This window comes from Capra hircus, chromosome 1 (assembly GCF_001704415.2).
Source record: "Capra hircus breed San Clemente chromosome 1, ASM170441v1, whole genome shotgun sequence".
Classification (NCBI taxonomy): domain Eukaryota; kingdom Metazoa; phylum Chordata; class Mammalia; order Artiodactyla; family Bovidae; genus Capra; species Capra hircus.
This window is the reverse complement of record NC_030808.1, coordinates 79,502,943-79,526,985: the sequence shown is the minus strand read 5'-3', so window position 1 is coordinate 79,526,985 and position 24,043 is coordinate 79,502,943.

Sequence of the window (24,043 nt, the reverse complement as noted above, 5' to 3'; positions counted from 1 at the left end):
AGAGAGTTCCAGAAAAACATCTATTTCTGCTTTATTGACTATGCCAAAGCCTTTGACTGTGTAGAGATCCTAAGCATGGTCAAATGGCTAGTATTTATAACCACTACAGATTCATCAGGAAAAAGGGACAGGAACGTTTGTTCATATTGACTGAGCAAGCACAGCAGGAAGTAGGTGAGGCCTGTAGCTTGAATGAGGGAGCATGCCAGGTCACAGCCCACTTTGGCATGGTGACTTCCGTGCCCAAGAAGCAGAAAACTGCCTAGGCCCCTCCTGGTAGATGTGCTCAGGGTACTCCAGGTCTCCAAGCTTGACTTGGGGAAGAGAGGTAGAGGCCTCAATGCTCATCACCACATAAAGTCTGGAAGTCAGGGACTGCATTCATTCTTTGAAGGGCACTGCTCATCTACGTTTCAGCTATAGCACCACAGAAGGGCATGTGGCTAATCTCTGGCAGAGAGAATACAGGTGCCATTCTTCTGCCTTGATGTCTGGGCCTCTCTCCATCACCATCAACTGAGAAACCTGTCAGGTACTCAGAAACCCACCTCTTTCAAGTGAGATGGCTGCAATCAGATCAGTGTGTTGCCTCCAATAGGTAATATATTTCTACTTATAGATGCGTGTGTACGTGTGTAAGTCACTTTAGTTGCATCCAACTCTTTGCAACCCCATGGACTGTAGCCTGCCAGGCTCCTCTGTCCATGACATTCTCCAGGCAAGAATACTGGAGTGGGTTGCCATGCCCTCCTCCAGGGCATCTTCTTTACCCAGGGATTGAACCCGTGTCTAATTATGTCTCCTGCATTGGCAGGTAGATTTGTTATCAGTAGCACCACGTGGGAAGCCCAATAAAGACATATCCAAGGTCAAAAACGGTAGCTCCTAAACCTAACATCAGTATATTTTCTGAAATGGTATAAATGTGGGGCTCTGATGCTTGGCTTATAAGGAAGAAGAGGGAAGAAACTAAATTGGGGATATGGTGATTTTTGTGTTGTGGACTAGTTGTGAGTCGTCTTTACATTCTTCTCAAAGACTGTCCTGATCTAAAAAGTAACCACTATGGAAACCTCTCATATTTTCTAGCATTTGAATATTCTGGAATCACTATACAGTTTTATGATCATAAACTTAGGTATACAGATTATATTTTAGTATTCCCATTTGACAGTTACAAAGTTAAAGCTTCAAACAATGGAGTCATTTGTCTAGAGTTATCAGTTGTCAGTAGAGGAGTTTGAGCCCAAACTTGCTCCTATATCTTCTGAGTTTCAGACCCTGGGCTTGTGTAAAAGAATTTTGTACCAGACACTTACTAAAAATGGCAAGACTGATTTTATTTGAGATAACTGCAGTAGGGGAGAGACTTCAGTGTATCATCTGAGCTCAACTCCACTAAACAAAAAAGCAGTAGGCTTTTTAAATTCTGGAGGACACTGAAGGAAAAGTACTGAGGGCTGCTGAGGGGCGGACAGTCAGTGTGATTAGGTCATTTGTGTTCACTGTCTGGTATTTATCAAAGTTAGGCTCCCACTATCCCACAGACACTGGGTAACACTGGCTCTTTCTTGGTGATTGCATTTCAAAGGGATGGCTCCCAGGTCCTTGAAAAAGACGTTCCTGGGTTGCAGAAGATACATCTCAAAATGATGGAGAAAGGATTTACCATTGTAAGTTTTATAAAATATATGCTCTAAGAAAAGAGAAGTTGGAGGCTTATAGTCAGGTTTTGGCTGGAACTAGTAGTACGTTCTTTTGGCAGCATTAAGCTTTCACAGGCAGGCTCTTTAAGGGAACTTGAGTAGTCATCCTAGGGACACAGCCTCAAGCTGATAGACTAGAGTTTGTTCAAATCTCTTAGTGTGGGGGTAGATGAAGTCATTTGTGCCAAGAGTTGGGCAGATTTCACCTGCTACCGTTCTGAGTGGGTTCTCCATTTTAGTGCTAGACGGACTGGCTCGCAGGCTTCTGGGGATGTCTCCCTGATGCCAGCCCTAGAGAGAAGCTACTTCATGTTTCAGAATCCTGAAAACTCCAAGCCTTACATAAAAGCCATGTCTGTGCTTAATTTCTCACCATCCTACTAGAATCCAAGTGAAGGATTACTTTCTCTTAGGCTAAAGGGCCAACTATCCCACTTTCTGTCTTGAAAGGGCCAACTATCCCACTTACTTTCTCAGAAGTACCGTTGTCCTATAGCTGTTAGACAACTGTGGCCTTGACCCTAGAGGGAGCCAAACTTTTCACTAAATCGATTTGCTCTGGAAACCTTGCTGAAAGACTCAGCAGGGGGAGGAAAGATATCATTATTATTTTCCACTGTTTGATTCATGTAGCATTCATTAGATGATTATAACCACTGGAATTTGATGGATGGAGCAGTCTGTCTTGTCAGTATATTTCTGAGTTGCTCCGTAGCTACTCAATAATTACCATGCAGCAAAGTGGGGGCATGTTCAAAACTGCTAATGAATTATCAGTTTTCTTTAAGCCTCATTAGATTTCTGGATAGCAAAACCTCCGATTGACAAGATCTCATCCAACATGATTTACTGAAGTCTCTTGTTGCTTGTCAGGCACAGCAGTATTTCTGCATGCATGAGGAAGTGTGGGAAACACAGCAGTTTCCTGCTGTGCCATTATCTTACACACTCGTTTTTGTTAGAGCTTTTTGTGTATGCATCTGTGGTATATGTGTGTTGTGGAGGTGAAAGAGCATAGACAGAGATCTCTGGAGAAGCTTTCAAAAATGGCAGTACTGAATTGTACTATAGAATTGAATTTTCTAGTTGGAAATTATTTTAGATACATCTTGAACTATTGCCTTTCAATCCCAAGTCAACTTTTCTCATATAAGCAAATGGTAAATTAATCTGCCCAGTTCTTCTGTCCAGAAGCCTAGGCATCATCCTTGATCACCTTCTGTCCCTTAGCTCTCACATGCAACCCATCAGCAAATCCAGTTGGCTCTACCTCCAAAAGCTATCTTAACGCTATCCTCCTCTATCTCCATTGCCATATCTCTAGGCAAAGCCACTTTCATTTCTTTTCTAGTCTATTGCACCCACTTCATCCCTTGGTCTCCTTCTTGCTCACTTAAAATACATTATTTCCAAAGTAGTCAGAATGATCTTTATGAAACTAATTCAGATTGTTACACACCACTCTCCTGCTTCCCCTCCCCCCGCCCCAGCCCCCTGCCCAGTGATATAGTGAGGCAAGCAAAATAAAACTCAAAGTCCTTTACACAGTTGACATGGTCCTACAGGAACTGGCTCTTATCTTCCCCTCAGACCTCATCTCTTGGTTTTCTCTCCATCATTCACTACCTTCTAGACAGGCCTACCTCATTCCCACCTTGGAGCCTTTGCATTTCCTGTTGTCTCTGCCTGGAACCTTATTTCCTCTGAGTTTCACATGGATGGGTCCTTTATTATTTGGGTTTCAGCTCAAATGTCATCCAAATTAATTCCTCAGAGAGCAGCCTCCTACCTTCAGACACTTTTTACAAGACTGCTCGCCTTTGTTTTCTTCAGAGCAATTATTATTTCTTGGGATTTTATAACAGTTTCAATGTCTGTTTATTGCCTGCCTCCCACAACTTGCACACAGGTATCGTGAGGACAGGGACCTTGCTTTACTTGGCACCTGTTAACCCTTAGCTGCACCCAGAAGAGAGCCTGGCACATAACAGGAGCTTACAGAAAGTTGACTGAAGGGGTGAAGGAGTGAAGGAAGAAATGAAGGAATCTAGTACAACTTCTTTCTTTGTGAAATGAAGAAACTGAAGTCACAAATTGAAAGTGGCTTGTCCAAAATTACAGAGGAGACTGCGCTGTGCTCCTGATCTCCACTTTCATGATCTTTCCCACATCTCAAAGTGGTTGGCAACCAGGGTGATTTTGCCAACCAGGGGACATTTGATAATATCTGGAGAGATTTTTGGTTGTCTTAACTGTGGAGAGATTGCTACTGGCAGTGAGAACAAAGCCTGGGATGCTGCTAAACATCCTACAATACACAGGACAGTCTCCAGCAACAAATAATTCTCTGGTGGAAGATGTCAAGAGTGCTGAAGTTGAAACCCCCAAGCAAGTCAAAACCTCCAAATCCCCTAACTTAAAGGAAGGTTACGCCTCCTGCTTTCTTTGTTCTTCTTCTGGGCCACTGGAAAACCTTACATAAACCAGCTTTTCTGTCCAATGAGTAGTCACTTTTCATCCAAGAAAGATGCTGTCTTTGATCACCAGATTCATCTTTTCTCTCTTGAAGGTAAGTTTCCCACCATCTAATTAGCATAGAACATGCCACTGAGTTGACATTCAATTAATACTAGTTTTAAAGTTTGTTAAAGAAATTAGCTGCTTTAGCATTCCTTTCTGCTCATCCACATTCTATCTTTCAGTCCTAAATTTTACCACTTCCAGGGGGCCTTTCCTGAGTCCCAGGGAGTTCGTATCTCCCTTACATAATATTCTCCTAGTACTCGACTTATTTTAAATGAAATACTGACTTAAACCCAGGAGTCACTCATTTTCCCACCACCCCTAGTGGCCTCTGCATTCCTTGAGGGCAGGTACTAAGTCTCAGCACAACACTGAGCAGAGTGGACGCTCAGTGAGTACATTTCAAAAGGAAGACACGTGTCTGTGACAGGCTGCATATCCATTCAAAGTGGCAACAAAGAAAACCTTGCAAAATGAGCACAAGAGAGGAGGAAATGCTTTCCTCATTCACTGTAGCCAAAGGAAGTTGGGAGGCAGGCTTTTTAATTGATGTATCTTTTCAGAATATCATTTTCTCTTTTGTGGATGAACGCAGGCATTCATGAGGCAGGCCAGTGGAGCCCGCTCCCCACCAGCTAGAGAACAGACAGAATGAGCAGTTATCTCTAAATTGATGGCGAGGTTCCCAGGAGTGGGAGGAAGTATGGTCTCTGCAAATCCCTAAGCGAATGAAAGGGACAGGTGGGGAGCAGGCTCTGTGATCAGCACCCCAAGGGAGATAAGGAAAACAAAGTAGCAACCTCTCCTGCTTTCAGGAAGCGGGCTTGTTCGCCTTAAGCCTGTGTGCTATTTAACTCAACACAGCTGCAAACAAACAAGATTAGACTTGAATGATTGATTTCCTTTTAAAATAGAACAGGAAACAAAAGCATTTTTGTTGTTGTTGTCACTGTGGGCAAAGCAATGGCAGTGCCTGCGGAGAAAAACAATTCCAATACACCGATTCCTTCCACTTTAGCTTAAATGACTTGTTTAAAACACAAAACACTAAACCTAGAAAGGCCAGTTAGACATATTTCTATGTTCCCATTTTATGCAGGAGGAAACTGAGACCTGAGGAGGAAGAAGGGCTGACCCTCAAAATCACACAACAATGACAAAGCCAAAATCTAGAAGTAAGTTTTCTGTCTCCTGGGTCTACTCAGATATCTGTGATGTGGACAGGGGGACGGTCTTTGAATCAAAGATTCTCAATACCTGAGCTCTGGATTTTATCAAACTACAAATTGTGCGACTTTGGACGAGTCACTTTTCCTTGCTTCACTTCCCTCATCTGTGAAATAATGGGTTTAGAATGAATGACCCATAAGACTCCTCTCAGTAGCAAAATTATCTAACCCTAATTTGAGTAAATGTTAATATCAAATAAATAAATAAAATGTACAGGATGCATACTACATACCAGATGCTGTGCAAAATGTTTTGTTGTGTTTTCCACGAGACAAGCTTATTTAATCTTTATAGCCCTGCAAAGTAGCCGTGTTTGTCACTTCCGTTTGCGTGTGAGAAAGCTGGAACTCAGGTTAAGTAACTAGTTCAGAGTCACACAACTGGTATGTGGTAACAGTGGGATCTGAGCATCTACCTGTCTGACTTCAGAGATGGAACTTCCAAGGTCAACAAGGGTTCAAATGCTAGTACTATCCAGTTCTTCCAGGGAATAGGAACTCGTGCCCATCTCCACAGAGGCCCCCCTCCAACCCCCCCCAGTTTAGGACACTGATCGTGACAGAGTAAAACAGACAGAGTGTAGCTTGTACCCAATGATCCAATAATGCTGCAAGACTACCAAGAAGTGTAATATTTTTCCTATCAAATAGTTCCTTAGATAAGAGAGGGTTGCTTTTATGACCCTTATTCTGAGAATCTTCTCCAAATTTTACAGTTTCCTTCCTGGTTCTTCGTTTGGGCCTGTGTTCAACTCCCTTACTAACCCCAGCAGAATTAACTCTGCTCTCACCCAAAATATCTCATACTTTCTGCTTAGAGTGTAATTACTGCTCAACTCCTCAGTAATTGCTAGAGAGGTGGGAGCACAGCGGATGATTTCAGTGCAAACTAGAACAGGGTCTCTTTTGTTTGGGGCCATGATAGAGTCACGGGGATTTACCCTTCCATCTTACGCAACTTAAAAAAAAAAGCAAAGTAACACAAAGAAAAGAAATAATAAAGATAAAAGCAGCAATATATGAAATAGAAAATAGAATAATAATAGAGACAAATCAATGATTTGAGGAGATTACTAAAATTGGTAAACATGTAGTCATACTGATTAGGGAAAATAAGAAAGAAAGATTACAGGCATAACCAATATCAGGAATGAAAAATGGCATCACCATAGATTTTATTGATATTAAAAGGATAAAAACTAAATATTATGAATAATTTTATGCCAATATATTCTATATATTATTTGAAATGGACAAATGCTTTGAAAAACACAAATTTCCAAGTTCACTAAAAATAAGCTAACCCTAATATACCCATTTTTATTAGAGATGTTGAATAAATAATTAATAGCCATTCAGAAAAAGAGAAATCACTATACCCATATACTTTTACTGGTGGATTCTAACAAGCATTGAAATAAGAAATTTTACTAATTCTCCATAATCTCTTCCATAAAATAAACACCAAAGGAACACTTTCTATCTCAATTTTTGAAGCCAGCATTGTCCTTGATACCCCAGCTAGAAAAAGATATCGCATAAAAAGGAAGCATAAACTTATATCCCTCTTTATGCAAAAATTCCTAACAAAATTTAAGTAAGTTTAACAGTATGGAGCGCTGCAATTCATGGGGTTGCAAAGAGTCGGACGCGACTAAGCGACTGAACTGAACTGAACTGAACAGTATGGAAGTAGGTTAACACATGATGAATAAGTGAGGTTTATCACATAAACATTCTTTCTTAAACGTCTGAAAATCAATCATTGGAATTTACCATATTAAAATACTTTAAAAATAAAAACCCTAATGATCATCTCAATAGATACAGAAGAAAACATTTGATAGAATTCAATGTCTATTCCTGGTTAAAAACTCCTAGCTACCTAATAAATACAAGGGACTTTTTTCAACCTGATAAACAGCATTGATAAAAGAAAAACTTGGAACTAACACAATACTTAATGATAAAGACTGAATGCTTCACTGTAAGAGTGGGGAGAAAAGTCATGAACACTTGTTCTCAATACTTTTTTTGCAGCATTGTAATAGAAGTTTTCACTTCAGTTCAGTCGCTCAATCGTGCCTGACTCTTCGCGACCCCATGAACCACAGCACGCAAGGCCTCCCTGTCCATCACCAACTCCTGGAGTTCACCCAAACTCATGTCCATTGAGTTGGTGATGCCATCCAACCATCTCATCCTCTGTCATCCCCTTCTCCTCCTGCCCTCAATCCCTCCCAGCATCAGAGTCTTTTCCAGTGAGTCAACTCTTTGCATTAGGTGGCCAAAGTACTGGAGTTTCAGCTTTAGCATCATTCCTTCCAAAGAACACCCAGGACTGATCTCCTTTAGGATGGACTGGTTGGACCTCCTTGCAGTCCAAGGCACTCTCAAGAGTCTTCTCCAACATCACAGTTCAAAAGCATCTATTCTTTGGTGCTCAGCTTTCTTTAGAGTCCAACTCTCACATCCATTCATGACTACTGGAAAAACCATAGCCTTGACTAGATGGAACTTTGTTGGCAAAGTAATATCTCTGCTTTTTAATATGCTGTCTATGTTGGTCATAACTTTCCTTCCAAGGAGTAAGTGTCTTTTAATTTCATGGCTGCAATCACCATCTGCAGTGATTTTGAAGCCCCCCAAAATAAAGTCTGACACTGTTTCCCCTGTTTCCCCATCTATTTCCCATGAAATGATGGGATCAGATGCCATGATCTTAGTTTTCTGAATGTTGAGCTTTAAGCCAACTTTTTCACTCTCCTTTTTTACTTTCATCAAGAGGCTCTTTCGTTCTTCTTCACTTTCTGCCATAAGGCTGGTGTCATCTGCGTATCTGAGGTTATTGATATTTCTCCCAGCAAATATCAATTTTGCCAGGATTCCAGCTTGTGCTTCTTCCAGCCCAGCATTTCTCATGATGTACTCTGCATATAAATTAAATAAGCAGGGTGATAATATACAGCCTCGACGTATGCCTTTCTTATTTGGAACGGGTCTGTTGTTCCATGTCCAGTTCTAACTGTTGCTTCCTGATCTGCATACAAGTTTCTCAAGAGGCAGGTCAGGTGGTCTGGTATTCCCATCTCTTTCAGAATTTTCCACAGTTTATTGTGAGCCACACAGTCAAAGGCTTTGCCATAGTCAATAAAGCAGAAATAGATGTTTTTCTGGAACTCTCTTGCTTTTTCCATGATCCAGAGGATGTTGGCAATTTTATCTCTGGTTTCTCTGCTGTTTCTAAAACCAGCTTGAACATCTGGAAGTTCACAGTTCATGTATTGCTGAAGCCTGGCTTGGAGAATTTTGAGCATTACTTTACTAGCGTATGAAATGAGTACAATTGTGCAGTAGTTTGAGCATTCTTTGGCATTGCCTTTCTTTGAGATTGAAATGAAAACTGACCTTTTCCAATCCTGTGGATACTGTTGACTTTTCCAAATTTGCCAGCATATTGAGTGCAACACTTTCACAGCACCATCTTTTAGGATTTGAAATAGCTCAACTGGAATTCCATCACTTCACTAGCTTTGTTCATAGTGATGCTTCCTAAGACCCATTTGACTTCACATTCCAGGATGTCTTGCTCTAGGTGAGTGATCACACCATCGTGAATCTGGGTCATGAAGATCTTTTTTGTATAGTTATTCTGTGTATTCTTGCCACCTCTTCTTAATTCTGCTTCTGTTAGGTCCATATCATTTCTGTCCTTTATTGAACCTATCTTTGCATGAAATGTTCCCTTATTATCTCTAATTTTCTTGAAGAGATCTCTAGTCTTTCCCATACTATTATTTTCCTCTATTTCTTTGCACTGATGGCTGAGGAAGGCTTTCTTATCTCTCCTTTCTATTCTTTGGAATTCTGCATTCACATGCTTCTATCTTTCCTTTTCTCTTTGCTTTTCACTTCTCTTCTTTTCACAGCTATTTGTAAGGCCTCCTTAGGCAGCCATTTTGCCTTTTTGCATTTCTTTTTCTTGGGGATGGTCTTGATCCCTGTCTTCTGTACAATGTCACAAACCTCTGTCCATAGTTCATCAGACACTCTGTCTATCAGATCTAGCCCCTTAAATCTATTTCTTATTTCCACTGTATAATCATAAGGGATCTGATTTAGGTCACACCTGAATGGTCTAGTGGTTTTCCCTACTTTCTTCAATTTAAGTCTGAATTTTGCAATAAGGAGTTCAAGATCTGAGCTACAGTCAGCTCCCGGTCTTGTTTTTGCTGACTCTATAGAGCTTCTCCATCTTTGGCTGCATAGAATATAATCAATCTGATTTCAGTGTTGGCCATCTGGTGATGTTCACGTGTAAAGTCTTCTCTTGTGTTGTTGGAAGAGGGTGTTTGCTATGACCAGTGTGTTCTCTTGGCAAAACTCAATTAGCCTTTGCCCTGCTTCATTCTGTATTCCAAGGCCAAATTTGCCTGTTACTCCAGGTGTTTCTTGACGTCCTACTTTTGCGTTCCAGTCCCCTATAATGAAAAGGACATCTTTTTTGGGTGTTAGTTCTAAAAGGTCTTGTAGGTCTTTATAGAACCATTCAACTTCAGCTTCTTCAGTGTTACTGGTTGGGAGTACCGTGATATTGAATGGTTTGCTTGGAAACGAGCAGAGATCATTCTGTTGTTTTTGAGATTGTATCTAAGTACTGCATTTCAGACTCTTTCATTGACTATGATGGCTACTCCATTTCTTCTAAGGGATTCCTGCCCATGGTAGTAAATATAATGGACATCTGAGTTAAATTCACCCATTCCAGTCCATTTTAGTTCACTGATTCCTAGAATGTCGACATTCACTCTTGCCATCTCCTGTCTGACCACTTCCAATTTGCCTTGATTCATGGACCTGACATTCCAGGTTCTTGTGCAATATTGCTCTTTACAGCATCGGACCTTGCTTCTATCACCAGTCCCATCCACAACTGAGTGTCGTTTTTGCTTTGGCTCCATCCCTTCATTCTTTCTGGAGTTATTTCTCCACTGATCTCCAGTAGCATATTGGGCACCTACTGACCTGGGAAGTTTATCTTTCAGTGTCCTATCTTTTTGCCTTTTCATACTGTTCATGGGGTTCTCAAGGCAAGAATACTGAAGTGGTTTGCCATTCCCCTCTCCAGTGGAGCACACTCTGTCAGACTTTTCCACCATGACCTGTCCATCTTGGGTGGCCCCACACTGCATGGCTTAGTTTCATTGTTAGCTAATGCTGTGGTCCATGTGATCAGATTGGCTAGTTTTCTGTGATTGTGGTTTCAATCTGTCTGCTCTCTGATGCCCTCTCTCAGCACCTACCTTCTTATTTGGGTTTCTCTTACCTTGCACATACTTCCCTGGTGGCTCAGACAGTAAAGCGTCTGTCTACAATATGGGAGACCTGGGTTCGAGTCCTGGGTTTGGATGATCCCCTGGAGAAGGAAATGGCAATCCCCTCCAGTACTGTTGCCTGGAAAATCCCATGGACAGAGGAGCCTGGTACGCTACAGTCTATGGGGTCGCAAACAGTCGGACACAACTGAGCGACTTCACTTCACCTCTCTTACCTTGGATGTGGGGTATCTCTTTCACGGCTGCTCCAGCAAAATGCAGCCACTGCTCCTGACCTTGGACATGGGGTATCTAGTCTCAGCCTCTGCTTAGCTCCTCTTGGCTGCTCCTGCACCGTGCAGCCGCCACTCACTGCAGTAGAGCAAGAAAAACTTTAATGCAATTTGAAAAGGAGGAAATGAAATTGCCATTGTCTGGTGCTGGAAAAGATGTAGTGCATGAGGAGAAGGGGTAGCAGAGGATACGATGGGTAGATAGCAGAACCAGCTCAATGGACATGAGCTTGTGCAAACTCCAGGAGAGAGAGAAGGACTGGGAAGCCGGTGTGCTACAGTCCAGGGGGTCACAAAGAGCTAGACATGACTGAGTGACTGAAAAACAATAACATGATGACATAATGCATTTGCAGAAAATCTCAAGAAATCTCCAAATCAGCTACCAGAACTAATAAGTGAGTTTATCAAGTTTGCAGAATACATAAAACTTATCTATAAGAAATAAAAATATTTTATATAAGCAATAATCTATCATAAATAAAATTTTAAAATAATGTATCATCAAATTGAAGTAATTAGTGATGATGAGAAATGTGAAAGAATACCTAAAGAAATAGGATATATCACACACATAGATTGGAAGACTAAATTTTTGAGAGGTTAATTTTTTCTAAATTGATCTAAAGAGTATAATTTCAATTAAGACTCCACTTTTATACAATAGTAAATTTTCAAGCTGTTTGCAAAATCTAAGACAATTCAAAGGACTCACCGTGGCTAAAACAGTTTGCAAAGCAAGAACAAAGTTGCTGAATTCATACTAACTGATTTCAAAATTAATTTAAAATATTAAGACAGTATAGGATTGGGATACAGTTACAGAAACTTATCAGTGCAACTGAATAGAGTACATCGAAGGACTCAAAGTGGCTAAAACAGTTTGCAAAGCAAGAACAAAGTTGATGAATTCGTACTGCTGCTGCTGCTGCTAAGTCGCTTCAGTCGTGTCTGACTCTGTGCGACCCCATAGACGGCAGCCCACCAGGCTCCCCCGTCCCTGGGATTCTCCAGGCAAGAACACTGGAGTGGGTTGCCATTTCCTTCTCCAATGCATCAAAGTGAAAAGTGAAAGGGAAGTCACTCAGTCATGTGTGACTCTTCGCGACCCCATGGACTGCAGCCCACCAGGCTCCTCTGCCCATGGGATTCTCCAGGCGAGAGTACTGGAGTGGGGTGCCATTGCCCTGATTTCAAAATTAATCTAAAATATTAGGACAGTATAGAATTGGGATACAGTTAGAGAAACATCAGTGCAACAGAATAGAGCACAGAATTAGATCCACGTGAACATACATGGTCAACTGATTTTTGAAAAAAATTCAAAGAAAATTAAATGGGGAAAAGGATACATTTTCAACTTATTCTACTGGCACAATTTGATAGCCATATTAAAAAAAATCAACTGCAACTCATCACAATATACACAATGTAACTCACACGGAACACAGACAGTTTCAAGGGAAAACTACATAACGTTTGGAAGAGTGGAAAATGTCTTAGTGACGTTAAGTTAGGGAAGGATATCTTAAGTAAGACACTGAGAACATAAAGTATGAAATAAAAACATAGGATGTTGAATTTTATCAAACTTTACTCTTCAAAAGATATTGTTAAGAAAATAATAGTCATGCCACAGATTAGGGAACAACATTTGCATAATATATATCTGGCAAAAGACTTTTATCCAGGCTCTATAAAGAACTGTTACAATTCAGTAATGAGAAGACAACCTAATTTTTTTAAATGGGCAAATAATTTCAACTGGCACTCCATCAAAGAAGATATACAGATGGCATATAAACATATAAAGAAATGCCTGATTTTATTTATTGATCTATGAAATGCAAATTAAACCACAATGGTAAAACTGCACACTGATTAGAATGGCTAAGATTAAAAAACAAAAGAAAATAATTTCAAATGTTGATAAGGGCAACTAGAATGCTCATGTACTGCTGGTGGGAATATGAAATGGTACAACCACTTTGGGAAGCAGTTGTAATTTCTTATAAAGTTAAACATATACCTGCCATGCAATGCAATCTTTTCACTCCTAAATACCCACCCAAGAGAAATGAAAGTGCATATTCACAAGAAGAGCTTTACATAAATATTCATAGCAGTGCCATCAGTATTGGCTCAAAGTTGGACCTACCCAAATGTCTATCCTCAGGTCAGTGTAAACAATTTGCTGCAAATCTATTCAATGGATCAGTGTTCAGCAATAAAAAGGAACAGACTAATGATACACACCAAAACATGGATAAATTTCAAGATAATTATACTGAGCCAGACAAAAAACTGTGCATAGTTCATGACACCATGTGTATAAAATTCTAGAAACTGCACACTAATCTACGAAAGCAGAAAGCAAGTCAGTGGCTTCCTGCAAATAAGAATAGAGGTAAGGGTATACTACAAAATGCATGAGGAAATTTTGGAATGAGAAATCTTCATAATCTAATTATGGTATATTTACAGAGAGTAAACAAATGTTTAATCTTACATATTAAAGGTGTATAGTTTGTTGTACATTTACTACACCGCAGTAAAATGGCAAATCATTTTTTAAAGGAAGAAAGACAAAATTTTACAACAAGGAACTTGACAGAATCCTCAGTAAGAAAAGCATATAAGAAGAAAAGGCATTGAGGAACTGGTGGAAAGAAAACTCAAGAAAAAGCAGTAATATATTAGGAATAGGACTTTGAGTCAATAGCATTCTGCCAGAGACATTCCAAGCATAGGTTGATTCAGATTGGCCTTATGGAAGAGGTAATCTGCAAAGAGGCTTAAAGCAGTGGTTTTAGAATGTAGGCTGCAATATGACATATGATTCTTGAGCAGAGTATTAGAAGAAAGATATTAAATTATAGGCTTAAAAGTGTCACCTTGTCACACGCTCTGCCTCCAAGCAGAGTTTAGAGATATTTGGGGAAGACAACTGTTCCACAGTCCATTTCTCTAAACTGTGTTCATAATATCAGGAACTGTCTAACCACCTATCCAGGAGCCTTAGATTCGTATTTGACTCCTCTCCTCCCTTATTCCCCGTGACAGCCGTGGAAGAGAGACTTTCAGATCTCCCCTGAAGAGACAGCCTGCCGCAAGAATTAGAGGTAGCTGCACTGTTTTATGATCCCTCACAGCATCTGAGCTAAATCCATTCTCTGGCAGATCCCAGTCAGTGAATGAGCCTCACCATTTCTTCCCAATGAGGGATTTTCACCTGCCAATCCTGGGAATAGACCTGTCTATGGCTTGGCCAGAATGTTCTCCAAGTTTCACCAAAATCTGAGGCTCTTCTTTTCTCCTTTTCTCTTGTCTTTCATGGATACTGGACATGCATCAAGGTCTGAAGTCTTTTCCTACCCACTTCTGCTCTCCTGATTAATTTATTTTTATAGGCATTCCCCTCAACACATCTCTTGCACTTCTCTTTCTTGCGTTTGCTTCCTGGAGGACCTAAACTGACATGTACCCCTGACACTCAGTTCCTATCACTTTAGTCCCCAAGTTTTATCGAGTCTGTCCTCAAACTCTCTTTTAAAGTTACTTCCTCTTCTCCAGTTTCGCTGCCACGGTCCTAGGACAGGCTGCCTCAGTTCCATTGCCCAAAACCTTGCCCTAAAAATGGTCAGACATCAGATTCGAATTTTAATGCTAATGTTACTCTAGGAACAGACTGGTTGCTTGTATGGCCTGGATATCTGATAAACAGCGCTACACTTCCCTTAATAACAGGATATAATTTGAAAGGGGGCTGATAAGTTTGATTGCTAAGGTCTGCTCTGATAATTAACTGGGATCTAGTATTCCATGCTCAAATATTTCTTGCTACTTTTATATCTGAAATGAGAAATGTTTAATCACAGTCTCTGCTCTTTGCTAAGAATCAGAGAGGCTGGTGAAAATCTGACTGGTAAAGTGCTATGAGCTCCTTAGAAATGCCAATAATCTACCTATGGATAAAAATGCTGACACACTACTGTTCCCATATATACCTTTCATTTTGACTTCTAATAAGGCCTAACTGCCTTCCTCTGGTGTTTAAAATCCTCTATAATCTTTATTTCAAATAGCCTCTCTCATCACACATATGCTCCAGTCAAATGGAACCACTTGGTTATCCGCAGCGCAGTCAGTGCTTTCCCACTTCAACAATTTCACTGTCTCTTTCTTCCATCTGGAATCTCCTTGCTTCTCACTCCCAAAGCTGCTTGTCCAAATTTTACCCGTCATTTAAAGCATATCTAAAATATGACATCCTCTAAGAGTCCGCAGAAAGTGCTCGCTCCCTCTGCTACCATTTCACAGTAATTTTGCTTGTGTATTTCTCATGGCACTCTTTGCTTGCTGCCATGTCTTGTGTTTATTATATTCCCTCTCTTATACCCCCCTGCTAGGCTTCTTGCCCATCTCTCTGATCCCTCCCCTCCCCCAGGACCTGCCACCTAAAGGGCTGCTCAAGCCCTTAATTACGAATAGGTACACTGTTTTCACAGATTCTCATGGGTTCCCTTGCATTCTGTGCATTCTCATGGGCTACCTCTTTGAGACCCAAAGTCACAAACTGTCAGGGCTGCTGGAGAGGGATCTAGGCAGCTTTGCCAGGATACCAAGTATTTCCCTGAGAAAAGCCTCTTGTGCAATCCAGAGAGTCTTGGATTGTTAGCACAGTTACCTGGTCAAAACTGGCTAAAAGAATAAATAAGCAGAAGGTCTCCAAGTTTTCACATGAGGATATGACTAGCCATCATTTCTAAAATAGACTGTCTTACCTCCAGGGTCTCTGAGCAAAAGTTTTTAGAAATTTTTGCAACTTGGCGGGACCATCAATATTAGTAGCTTCCATCCCACCCCTAAGATCTGCTGCTTTGTGTATTCCCTCATTCTGATTCTTCAGTTACCATCAAACCACTCACTCTGTAAAGTCACAGTCAAAATGTGAATGGAATTCCAGTGCATTTTTCTAAGAAGCTTACAGTGGTCCTAATCTGGCAAAGGAGTGCTCTTTCTCTCTCTCTCTCTCTTCTCTCTCTGCTTGGTCACCCAACAGCTTCCATGAACACGTTCCCAGGTCAGTAAACATTCAACAGGGAATACATATTGAGGTTTACCATGTGCCAGGAACAGGACTGGGCATACAGAGATAAATAGAACCCAGATCCTGCACTCAGAAAGTACTCAGCGAGCCAAAACAGCCTTTATTTTTAGGATGCATATCAGTTCAGTTCAGTCGCTCAGTCGTGTCCGACTCTTTGTGACCCCATGAGTCGCAGCTCGCCAGGCCTCCCTGTCCATCACCAACTCCCGGAGTTCACTCAGACTCGTGTCCATCGAGTCGGTGATGGCATCCAGCCATCTCATCCTCGGTCGTCCCCTTCTCCTCCTGCCCCCAATCCCTCCCAGCATCAGAGTCTTTTCCAATGAGTCAACTCTTTGCATGAGGATGCACACAGTTTTTTCTTTTCTTCTTCTTTTTTTAAAATTCAGTTTATTTTTTTCTTGTTTAAATTTTTATGACAACCTTGGACCATCCAACTCTGTCAGTTCTCATTTTAAGGTTCAGTTTTAGGGCAGGTTTTTAGTGAGGAAAAACAAACCTCCTTAATTCAGAGAATCAATTCTGCCCACCGTATCTATCCAGTGCAGTGAGACCCCAACCCCTCATCTCTCTAGAGAAGCAATTTTACCAAAGCTCTGGGATAGATGATCAACAGAATACAATACAACAGCCCAATGTATGAATTATGACACAAAAAGAGGAAAGGTGTTCTTGCACACCTTGGTCTTCCATGCAATGTAAAAGTTCTTTGAGTTTTCCCAGGTATAAAGTTAACTAAAAACAGAAAGTTCTAAAAGACAGTTCACAGAAGCAGGCAGATCATGATCATGGATGGCAGTTTTCTCAGGTATGGTTAATTAGTTCTAGCTGAAAAGGCAAATACGTTTCCTTCGGCAGAGCAGAAACAAACATTAAGACAAAAGTCTTAATTTGCAAAAGGTTTCAAACAGTAGTGTTTTTAATCAGCAGACTAAATATCCAATAGCTGCTACCAGCTCAGCTTCCAATGCAGCCTATGAATTTCCTGAAAGCTTATAGAAACAAAGTTGGATGCCAAATTCTTGAGAAAAGTCTCTGCTTTGAATAACAAATCTTCCAGCTTTTTAACTTCTTCCCAAGGTCTCAGCCAAGATAAAAGAAACATAGAAGTGTCACCTTGGATCCTATCTCGCTGCTGGTGAAAAGCCTGAGAAAACTATCACTACTTGCCAGCATAGCAGAGCTTCATCTTGTCAACAGCTCAAGTGCCCTGGGATTTTCCATTCTTCTGATCTGTCATTATCCAGACACACACACATTCATTAGTGAGCTGCTTCCAACTTTTAAAAAGAGTTGCTCCTGAAACACGCTTGAAACCTTAGGTGTTGTGGCCTATGTGGAATGAGCCCTGAAACCAAAGTCAGGAGACCTGCACGATGGACTTTTGAACTCACTGCTTATCTGTAAGAAAGCAATTCTCCTTGAAACTGTATATCTATTTGGCATATAGGGATAATGGGCTTCAGGTGGTGCAGTAAGAAATCCACCTATCAAGGCAGGAGACACAAGAGACGTGGGTTCAATCCTTGGGGTGGGAAGATCCCCTGGCGGACGAACTAGCAACCCACTCCAGTGTTCTTGCCCAGAAATTCCATGAACACAGGAGTCTGGTGGGTACAATCCATGGGGTCTGAAAGAGTTGGACACAACTGTTGCTGCTGCTGCTAAGTCGCTTCAGTTGTGTCCGACTCTGTGTGACCCCATAGACGGAAGCCCACCAGTCTCCCCTGTCCCTGGGATTCTCCAGGCAAGAACACTGGAGTGGGTTGCCATTTCCTTCTTCAATGCATGAAAGTGAAAAGTGAAAGTGAAGTCGCTCAGTCGTGTCCGACTCTTAGCGACCCCATGGACTGCAGCCTACCAGGCTCCTCCATCCATGGGATTTTCCTGGCAAGAGTACTGGAGTGGGGGGCCATTGCCTTCTCCGTGGACACAACTGAGAACATGCACGTAGAGAAGATAGCACCCACTCTGACTCTAGGATGTCTGCAAAACTCAAATGAGATAATTCATGAAAATAAATTTGATAAAAGGAAAAACCACTATATAAATGTAAAAAAATAAATAGAGCTGATGGAAATATTTAACTCATATTACTTACATAGACCACATGGATACAAATATTTAGAAACACTGTCTTTGTTAAATAGCAAAAAAATAAAATACCTTAGGATTAAGAATTAGCAAATCTGTAGACTGCAGATTGGATGAACCGTTTTAACACACATGAGACAGTGCCTCTTTCGTTGAATAAACTTGTGTACATAAGTGATGGGATCTAATCCACATATCAGCTCAAACTCCACCTCAGTCATAGCCTGTGAATGGCATCTCAGTTCAGTTCAGTTTAGTTTCATTGCTCAGTCATGTCTGACTCTTTGCAACCCCATGGACTGCAGCATGCCAGGCTTCCCTGTCCATCACCAGCTCCCAGAGCTTACTCAAACTCATGTCCATTGAGTCGGTGATGCCATCCAACTATCTCATCCTCTGTCATCCCCATGGCATCTCAGGAAGAATACTTATGCCCCTGGAGGGTGGGTGAGTTGATAGCACAGGGCATTACTGTTGAGGAGGTAGTCCCAGGACATTGGAGCTCAGTGGAGGATGTTTAAGAGTTTTAGTTAGGTATCATTCTACTGAAAACTGTTGGGAAAATAGAATAAGAAACAAATCCTATTCCTAGCTCAGAAAGCCTTTCCACAAAAGTGAAAAAGAAGGAAAACATTTTCATTGTTGAAAAAGCATTAAACCATGTGATGTGTATCACAGGGAATTTGCCCTGTGATTTCAAAGGCAGAAAGGATTCACACTGTCTTATAGAGCCAGGCAGATACAAGTCATTAGACACAGGGATAAACAATCACTAATCCTCAAGTAAGAGCTCTTAACAGCACCTTGTATCATACATAGTTCATCCTAACTTTACCATGGGAACTGGGGAGACCACCCGGGTTAGCTAACTGGTTTATCTGGAAGAGAAACCAATTTCTCATCTCTTTATGACAACAGGTGGTTTTATAAATTGGAGCAAAGCACCTACCGAAATTTGGCTCTTACTCTCCCATGCGAACTGGGTAATCAGAGCGCTCCCTCCCTTGATGTTTACATTTCAAAAAGATGGTTTCCAGAAAGATATCCCTGGGTCATAAAACTGATGAAAGGTGCATGTCAGAGTGATGAAAAAGTACTCACAAGTTTCCTGAGGTCAATGCTCTAAAAAAAAGGAAGGGAGGTAAATTTTTATTTTCAACAGGGAGAACAAAGACTAATTTTTAATTTGTATTTGTGCTTACAAAACCGCCCAGCTTTCTCAGCAGAAACATTACATTTGAGAGAACAGGTGGAAGGTATAACCACATCTTATTCCCAATGGTGACTTCTGGGTGGTAGAAAATCTGGGTAACAATCCCCTCCTTCATCGTTGACTTTGCAGCCCAAGTGAAGTCCTGAAAGCCTACCTTTCCTGTGGCAAGTACTCAGCCCTTCTCTGATATTACAGCCTCCTAGTAACCAGAAGTGGGATGTCGACTTTCACCTATCAGTCACATGCCCTCTGTTCCTCCAAATATTTCTGCTCTGAATGCTACGGTCTACCTTCTCTGGGTCATCCATTGGTCTGTACGAATTGCCTCCGTGCTGACTACCTCTGAACCTCTGACCCCTCTGCTCCACACAGGTGTTCCTGTTGTTCTCCAGGGACTGAAGCCCTACACCACTGCTGCTTGCCTGTTGTGGTTCCGCGTCCACCATGTTCTGGTGCCGCTTGGGCTTTCCACAGTGTAGCCAGGGCTAACACCCTGGTGACACAGATGCTTGAGAAAGCTGCTCTCTCCAGGACTACCACCTGGGGCTCTGCCCTTGTCTCCCTGCTTACCTTCCATATCTAAAACTCTCTTCTATAAATAGAGAAACACTTTCTCCTTCTTGATTCCCCACTTGGACCTCCAGGAGTAGATTCCTTTACATTTTCACATACAGTTCCCCCTTAACCCGTGCACTGGACTCCTGAGGAAACTAGCTGGGACCATTTAACATAGTGGTTCTAGGGTGACCAGAACTCCTCTTTGTCTGAGACAATCTAGTTTTAGCACTGATGGGGACAATCTCCCCGCACCCCAGCTCAGTCTGGAGTAAGTCAAGATAGTTGGTTACTCTATGGGAGCATCTCAATAGCAGGCATGGGCTTCCCAGGTAGTGCTCGTAGTAAAGACACTGCCTGCCAAAGCAGCAGATGCAAGAGACCCAGGTTCCATCTCTGGGTTGGGAAGATCCCTTGGAGAAGGAAATAGTAACCTGTTCCAGTATTCTTGCCTGGAGAAGACCATGGACAGAGGAGCCTGGTGGGCTACAGTGCATGGGGTCCCGAAGAGTCATGACTGAGCCCTTTTCAGCAGCAGTGGCAGATTCCCTGCGGACCTTGTTAACATGCAGATTTTGAGCCAGTGGGTCTGGGGCGTCACCACACTTTGAGCAACTAGAGTGTAAAATACAGCACTGTGAATTTTGTCAGTTAATTTCTCCCCTTTAGTGCTTGCTACTGAATATGGGCCTCTATGCTAGGCTCTGCTTATTTTTCTGTACTCATGATTCTGTAATCAAGTGACTTTTTTCTGTACTCATGATTCCACCATCCCTCATCACAATCTGGCTTTTGCCAGAGCCTCCTCTGATCTACCAAACCAGACCAGACAAACAAAGACAGTAAAATTTGACCAAGCAGAATTGAAGGAAAATCTAACTATAGAATGTTTATTTATTTTAAAAAACATGTAGAATAACATTAGAAGATTAATGAATGGGTTAAACCGTATATTAGACACAGCAGAAAGAAGTTATTGAACTCTAAGATATAGTAGAAGAAACCGTATGAAAACAAGACTAGAATGACAAAAAGAGATGGGCAGGTTCAAAAAAATTTAGACACAAAGATAGAGTACAATTCTCTAATTTGCTCATCAGAATTTCAGAAGGAGGGAATGGAAGAGTGAAAACACTTGAGGAGCTTATGCAACTGATGAAAGATACCAACACTCAGATTCAGAATGCCCAGTGAATCCCAAGCAGAATACAGGAAAGGAAATTCACCCTGAGGCACATTGTGGAGGAACTGGAGAACTCTGAACACAAAATCTTAAAAATAGCTGAGATAAAAATCTACACAATTGATAATTTACTTCTCAACTACAACAATCAAAGCTAGAAGACATATCTTTAAAGTGCTAAGAGAAAGTAATTGTCAAGATTGTATTGCATATGTAGTGAAATCATCTATCAAGAATAACAGTAAATTAGAGACATTTTCAGACAGAAAAAAAAAATTTCACTTCCAACAAACTCTTACAAAAGAATATCTGGGTGATGTTCTTCAGAAAAAGAAAAGAATTCCAGAAGGAAAATCCAAGAACTAAAAATTTCAACTGAGAACAGTGTAATCTTGTGTAGACTTGGTAAAACTAGGCAGATATTGACTGTAAAAGAGATTAACAATAAAATTCAATTTGTGGTGTTAAAAATAAAGATAAAATTTAAATCTTGGAAGACAATGATGTGTGGGGTGAAAGTAGTAATTTCCTAAAGCATTTTAATTTTATTTTGTTACTGAGAAGTAAGATAAACATCCAGTTTGCTTTGGATTTTGTTTAGTTAAATGGGTGTGAAGTAAGTAAAGATAGCCCAAAAAGTGGAACTTCCAGAAAACTTCCAAACTGGTGGAAGGAAATAAATTGAGTGTGGTGTGAGTAGCACACAATGTGTTAGTCATTCGCTCATGTCTGACTCTTTGCAACACCGTGGACTATAGCCCATCAAGCTCCTCTGTCCATGGGATTCTCTAGGCAAGAATATAGGAGTGAGTTGCCATTTCCTTCAGCAGGGGATCTTCCCAACCTTTTAAGGTCCAGTGACAGTGAGAGAGTCACTTCTTAGGTAGGTTGATAAGAAGTCCGGAGTCCCTGATAAGGAGAAAGGGGTCTGGGGCTCTCTAGAAGGAGACCTGTTTCTCCTTCTTGAGAACCTCCTGAGTGGGCAGCAGAGTTGATCCAGAAGATGGAAAGAAAAGGAAATTAAAAGGAACATCGGAGAAGTGCAAAAATGGAAAAAAAACTGAGATAAAAGAAATGGTCTTAAACATATCATTTATCTCAATGTGGTTGAACTAAACAAATATGGGGTTTTTCAACTCAGTCCTGTCTGACTCTTCGCAACCCCATGGACCACAGCATGCCAGGCCTCCTCGTCCACCACCAGCTCCTGGAGTTTACTCAAACTCATGTCCATTGAGTCAGTGATGGCATCCAGCCATCTCATCCTCTGTCATCCCCTTCTCCTCCTGCCTTCAATCTTTCCCAGCATCAGGGTCTTTTCAAATGAGTCAGCTCTTTGCATCAGGTGGCCAAATTATTGGAGTTTCAGCTTCAACATCAGTCCTTCCAATGAACACTCAGGATTGATCTCCTTTAGGATGGACTGGTTGGATCTCCTTGCTGTCCAAGGGACTCTCAAGAGTCTTCTCCAACACCACAGTTCAAAAGCATCAATTCTTCGGTGCCAAGTTTTCTTTAGAGTCCAACTCTCACATCCATACATGACTACTGGAAAAACCATAGCCTTGACTAGATGGACCATTGTTGGCAAAGTAATGTCTCTGCTTTTGAATATGCTGTTTAGGTAAAATAAAGTCTGTCACTGTTTCCACTGTTTCTCCATCTATTTGCCATGAAGTGATGGGACCAGATGCCATGATGTCAATTTTCTGAATGTTGAGCTTTAAGCCAACTTTTCCACTCTCCTTTTTTACTTTCATCAAGAGGCTCTTTAGTTCTTCACTTTCTGCCATAAAGGTGATGTTATTTGCATATCTGAGGTTATTGATACTTCTCCCAGCAATCTTGATTCCAGCTTGTGCTTCCTCCAGCCTAGCATTTCTCTTGATGTACTCTGCATATAAGTAAAATAAGCAAGGTGACAATATACAGCCTTGACGTACTCCTTTTCCTATTTGGAACCAGTCTGTTCTTCCATGTCCAATTTTAACTGTTGCTTCTTGACCTGCATTCAGGTTTCTCAAGAGGCAGGTCAGATGGTCTGGTATTCCCATCTCTTTCAGAATTTTCCACAGTTTATTGTGATCCACACAGTCTATTGTGATCCACACAGTCTAAGGCTTTGGCACAGTCAATAAAGCAGAAATCGATGTTTTTCTGGAACTCTCTTGCTTTTTTGATGATCCAGCGGATGTTGGCAATTTGATCTCTGGTTCCTCTGCCTTTTCTAAAACCAGCTTGAACATCTGGAAGTTCATGGTTCACGTATTGCTGAAGCCTGGCTTGGAGAATTTTGAGCATTACTTTACTAGCGTGTGAGATGAGTGAAATTGTGCGGTAGTTTGAGCCTTCTTTGGCATTGCCTTTCTTTGGGATTGGAATGAAAACGGACCTTTTCCAGTCCTGTGGTCACTGCTGAGTTTTCCAAATTTGCTGGCATATCAAGTGCAGCATTTTCACAGCATCATCTTTCAGAATTTGAGATAGCTCAACTGGAATTCCATCACCTCAACTAACTTTGTTCATAGTGATGCTTCCTCAAGGCCCACTTGATTTTGCATTCCAGGATGTCTGGCTCTATGTAAGTGATCAAACCATCGTGATTATCTGGGTCGTGAAGATCTTTTCTGTACAGTTTTTCTATGTATTCTTGCCACCTGTTCTTTTTTTTTAATTTTTTTAATTTTTATTTTTACTTTATTTTACAATACTGTATTGGTTTTGCCATACATTGACATGAATCTACCATGGGTGTACATGCGATCCCAAACATGAACCCCCCTCCCACCTCCCTCCCCACAACATCCCTCTGGGTCATCCCC